This window comes from Choloepus didactylus (genome assembly GCF_015220235.1).
Source record: "Choloepus didactylus isolate mChoDid1 chromosome 11 unlocalized genomic scaffold, mChoDid1.pri SUPER_11_unloc6, whole genome shotgun sequence".
NCBI classification, from domain to species: domain Eukaryota; kingdom Metazoa; phylum Chordata; class Mammalia; order Pilosa; family Megalonychidae; genus Choloepus; species Choloepus didactylus.
The window spans coordinates 388,924-394,592 of record NW_023637583.1 but is presented as its reverse complement, the minus strand read 5'-3'; positions in this window follow the sequence as shown (position 1 = coordinate 394,592).

Sequence of the window (5,669 nt, the reverse complement as noted above, 5' to 3'; positions counted from 1 at the left end):
AGGGCGGAGATCAGGCCTTGAGGCGCATATGCAAATCCCGAAGCAAAGCTGATCTCTCTGTCCTGTGCACCTTTCCTTAATGGCCCTGGTTGCTTTGTCTATTAGCATTTCAATAACCCATTAGATCTCTGAGGAGGGCCGTTTTTTTTTGTTGTTGTTTTTTTTTTTTAAATCCTTTTTGCTTTTTCTAAAACAATTACTCTAAGAAGCTCAATACAGAAAGCTTCAAAGAATTGAAATTTGGGCACGTCAAGTCAAGAGCAGCACTAAGAGAGCTCTGAGACAAAAGGCAATGCTCCAGTGGCTGAGAAAATTCACCAAACAACACAACTTCCCAAGAAAAGGGGGGTGTACGCTCACAGCCACCATCCTGGTGGACAGGAAACACTCCTGCCCATCGCCAGCCCCATAGCCCAGAACTGCCCCAGACAACCCAGTGTGACGGAAGTGCTTCAAATAACAGGCACACACCACAAAACTGGGCGTGGACATTAGCCTTCCCTGCAACCTCAGCTGAATGTCCCAGAGCTGGGAAGGGGGAGCAGTGTGAATTAACAGAGCCCCATTCAGCCATCATTTGAGCAGACTGGGAGCCTCCCAACACAGCCCAGCAGCCCAGAACTGCCCTGGGGGGACGGCACTCACCTGTGACATAGCACAGTCATCCCTCAACAGAGGACCCGGGGTGCACAGCCTGGAAGAGGGAACCACTTGCAAGTCTCAGGAGCCATACGCCAATACCAAAGACTTGTGGGTCAGTGGCAGAGACAAACTGTGGCAGGACTGAACTGAAGGTTTAGACTATTGCAGCAGCTTTAAAACTCTAGGATCATCAGGGAGATTTGATTGTTAGGGCCACCCCCCCTCCTCGACTGCCCAGAAACACGCCCCACATACAGGGCAGGCAACACCAACTACACACGCAAGCTTGGTACACCAATTGGGCCCCACAAGACTCACTCCCCCACTCACCAAAAAGGCTAAGCAGGGGAGATCTGGCTTGTGGAGAACAGGTGGCTCGTGGACGCCACCTGCTGGTTAGTTAGAGAAAGTGTACTCCACAAAGCTGTAGATCTGATAAATTAGAGATAAGGACTTCAACTGGTCTACAAACCCTAAAAGAACCCTATCAAGTTCAGCAAATGCCACAAGGCCAAAAACAACAGAAAATTATCAAGCATATGAAAAAACCAGACGATATGGATAACCCAAGCCCAAGCACCCAAATCAAAAGACCAGAAGAGACACACCACATAGAGCAGCTAACTCAAAGAACTAAAGATGAACAATGAGACCCTAGTACGGGATATGAAGGAAATCAAGAAGACCCTAGAAGAGCATAAAGAAGACATTGCAAGACTAAATAAAAAAATGGATGATCTTATGGAAATTAAAGAAACTGTTGACCAAATTAAAAAGATTCTGGACACTCATAGTACAAGACTAGAGGAAGTTGAACAACGAATCACTGACCTGGAAGATGACAGAATGGAAAATGAAAGCATAAAAGAAAGAATGGGGAAAAAAATTGAAAAACTCGAAATGGACCTCAGGGATATGATAGATAATACGAAACGTCCAAATATAAGACTCATTGGTGTCCCAGAAGGGGAAGAAAAGGGTAAAGGTCTAGGAAGAGTATTCAAAGAAATTGTTGGGGAAAACTTCCCAAATCTTCTAAACAACATAAATACACAAATCATAAATGCTCAGCGAACTCCAAATAGAATAAATCCAAATAAACCCACTCCGAGACATATACTGATCACACTATCAAACATAGAAGAGAAGGAGCAAGTTCTGAAAGCAGCAAGAGAAAAGCAATTCACCACATACAAAGGAAACAGCATAAGACTAAGTAGTGACTACTCAGCAGCCACCATGGAGGCGAGAAGGCAGTGGCACGATATATTTAAAATTCTGAGTGAGAGGAATTTCCAGCCAAGAGTACTTTATCCAGCAAAGCTCTCCTTCAAATTTGAGGGAGAGCTTAAATTTTTCACAGACAAAGAAATGCTGAGAGAATTTGCTAACAAGAGACCTGCCCTACTGGAGATACTAAAGGGAGCCCTACAGACAGAGAAACAAAGACAGGACAGAGAGACCTGGAGAAAGGTTCAGTACTAAAGAGATTCGGTATGGGTACAATAAAGGATATTAATAGAGAGAGGGAAAAATATGGCAAACATAATCCAAAGGATAAGATGGCCGATTCAAGAAATGCCTTCACGGTTTTAACGTTGAATGTAAATGGATTAAACTCCCCAATTAAAAGATATAGATTCGCAGAATGGATCAAAAAAAATGAACCATCAATATGTTGCATACAAGAGACTCATCTTAGACACAGGGACACAAAGAAACTGAAAGTGAAAGGATGGAAAAAAATATTTCATGCAAGCTACAGCCAAAAGAAAGCAGGTGTAGCAATATTAATCTCAGATAAAATAGACTTCAAATGCAGGGATGTTTTGAGAGACAAAGAAGGCCACTACATACTAATAAAAGGGGCAATTCAGCAAGAAGAAATAACAATCGTAAATGTCTATGCACCCAATCAAGGTGCCACAAAATACATGAGAGAAACATTGGCAAAACTAAAGGAAGCAATTGATGTTTCCACAATAATTGTGGGAGACTTCAACACATCACTCTCTTCTATAGATAGATCAACCAGACAGAAGACCAATAAGGAAATTGAAAACCTAAACAATCTGATAAATGAATTAGATTTAACAGACATCTACAGGACATTACATCCCAAATCACCAGGATACACATACTTTTCTAGTGCTCACGGAACTTTCTCCAGAATAGATCATATGCTGGGACATAAAACAAGCCTCAATAAATTTAAAAAGATTGAAATTATTCAAAGCACATTCTCTGAACACAATGGAATACAATTAGAAGTCAATAACCATCAGAGACTTAGAAAATTCACAAATACCTGGAGGTTAAACAACACACTCCTAAACAATCAGTGGGTTAAAGAAGAAATAGCAAGAGAAATTGCTAAATATATAGAGACGAATGAAAATGAGAACACAACATACCAAAACCTATGGGATGCAGCAAAAGCAGTGCTAAGGGGGAAATTTATAGCACTAAACGCATATATTAAAAAGGAAGAAAGAGCCAAAATCAAAGAACTAATGGATCAACTGAAGAAGCTAGAAAATGAACAGCAAACCAATCCTAAACCAAGTACAAGAAAAGAAATAACAAGGATTAAAGCAGAAATAAATGACATAGAGAACAAAAAAACAATAGAAAGGATAAATATCACCAAAAGTTGGTTCTTTGAGAAGATCAACAAGATTGACAAGCCCCTAGCTAGACTGAAAAAGTCAAAAAGAGAGAAGACCCATATAAACAAAATAATGAATGAAAAAGGTAACATAACTGCAGATCCTGAAGAAATTAAAAAAATTATAAGAGGATATTATGAACAACTGTATGGCAACAAACTGGATAATGTAGAAGAAATGGACAATTTCCTGGAAACATATGAACAACCTAGACTGACCAGAGAAGAAATAGAAGACCTCAACCAACCCATCACAAGCAAAGAGATCCAATCAGTCATCAAAAATCTTCCCACAAATAAATGCCCAGGGCCAGATGGCTTCACAGGGGAATTCTACCAAACTTTCCAGAAAGAACTGACACCAATCTTACTCAAACTCTTTCAAAACATTGAAAAAAATGAAACACTACCTAACTCATTTTATGAAGCTAACATCAATCTAATACCAAAACCAGGCAAAGATGCTACAAAAAAGGAAAACTACCGGCCAATCTCCCTAATGAATATAGATGCAAAAATCCTCAACAAAATACTTGCAAATCGAATCCAAAGACACATTAAAAAAATCATACACCATGACCAAGTGGGGTTCATTCCAGGCATGCAAGGATGGTTCAACATAAGAAAAACAATCAATGTATTACAACACATTAAAAACTCGAAAGGGAAAAATCAATTGATCATCTCAATAGATGCTGAAAAAGCATTTGACAAAATCCAACATCCCTTTTTGATAAAAACACTTCAAAAGGTAGGAATTGAAGGAAACTTCCTCAACATGATAAAGAGCATATATGAAAAACCCACAGCCAGCATAGTACTCAATGGTGAGAGACTGAAAGCCTTCCCTCTAAGATCAGGAACAAGACAAGGATGCCCGCTGTCACCACTGTTATTCAACATTGTGCTGGAAGTGCTAGCCAGGGCAATCCGGAAAGACAAAGAAATAAAAGGCATCCAAATTGGAAAAGAAGAAGTAAAACTGTCATTGTTTGCAGATGATATGATCTTATATCTAGAAAACCCTGAGAAATCGACGATACACCTACTAGAGCTAATAAACAAATTTAGCAAAGTAGCAGGATACAAGATTAATGCACATAAGTCAGTAATGTTTCTATATGCTAGAAATGAACAAACTGAAGAGACACTCAAGAAAAAGATACCATTTTCAATAGCAACTAAAAAAATCAAGTACCTAGGAATCAACTTAACCAAAGATGTAAAAGACCTATACAAAGAAAACTACATAACTCTACTAAAAGAAATAGAAGGGGACCTTAAAAGATGGAAAAATATTCCATGTTCATGGATAGGAAGGCTAAATGTCATTAAGATGTCAATTCTACCCAAACTCATCTACAGATTCAATGCAATCCCAATCAAAATTCCAACAACCTACTTTGCAGACTTGGAAAAGCTAGTTATCAAATTTATTTGGAAAGGGAAGATGCCTCGAATTGCTAAAGACACTCTAAAAAAGAAAAACGAAGTGGGAGGACTTACACTCCCTGACTTTGAAGCTTATTATAAAGCCACAGTTGCCAAAACAGCATGGTACTGGCACAAAGATAGACATATAGATCAATGGAATCGAATTGAGAATTCAGAGATAGACCCTCAGATCTATGGCCGACTGATCTTTGATAAGGCCCCCAAAGTCACCGAACTGAGCCATAATGGTCTTTTCAACAAATGGGGCTGGGAGAGTTGGATATCCATATCCAAAAGAATGAAAGAGGACCCCTACCTCACCCCCTACACAAAAATTAACTCAAAATGGACCAAAGATCTCAATATAAAAGAAAGTACCATAAAACTCCTAGAAGATAATGTAGGAAAACATCTTCAAGACCTTGTATTAGGAGGCCACTTCCTAGACTTTACACCCAAAGCACAAGCAACAAAAGAGAAAATAGATAAATGGGAACTCCTCAAGCTTAGAAGTTTCTGCACCTCAAAGGAATTTCTCAAAAAGGTAAAGAGGCAGCCAACTCAATGGGAAAAAATTTTTGGAAACCATGTATCTGACAAAAGACTGATATCTTGCATATACAAAGAAATCCTACAACTCAATGACAATAGTACAGACAGCCCAATTATAAAATGGGCAAAAGATATGAAAAGACAGTTCTCTGAAGAGGAAATACAAATGGCCAAGAAACACGTGAAAAAATGTTCAGCTTCACTAGCTATTAGAGAGATGCAAATTAAGACCACAATGAGATACCATCTAACACCGGTTAGAATGGCTGCCATTAAACAAACAGGAAACTACAAATGCTGGAGGGGATGTGGAGAAATTGGAACTCTTATTCATTGTTGGTGGGACTGTATAATGGTTCAGCCACTCTGGAAG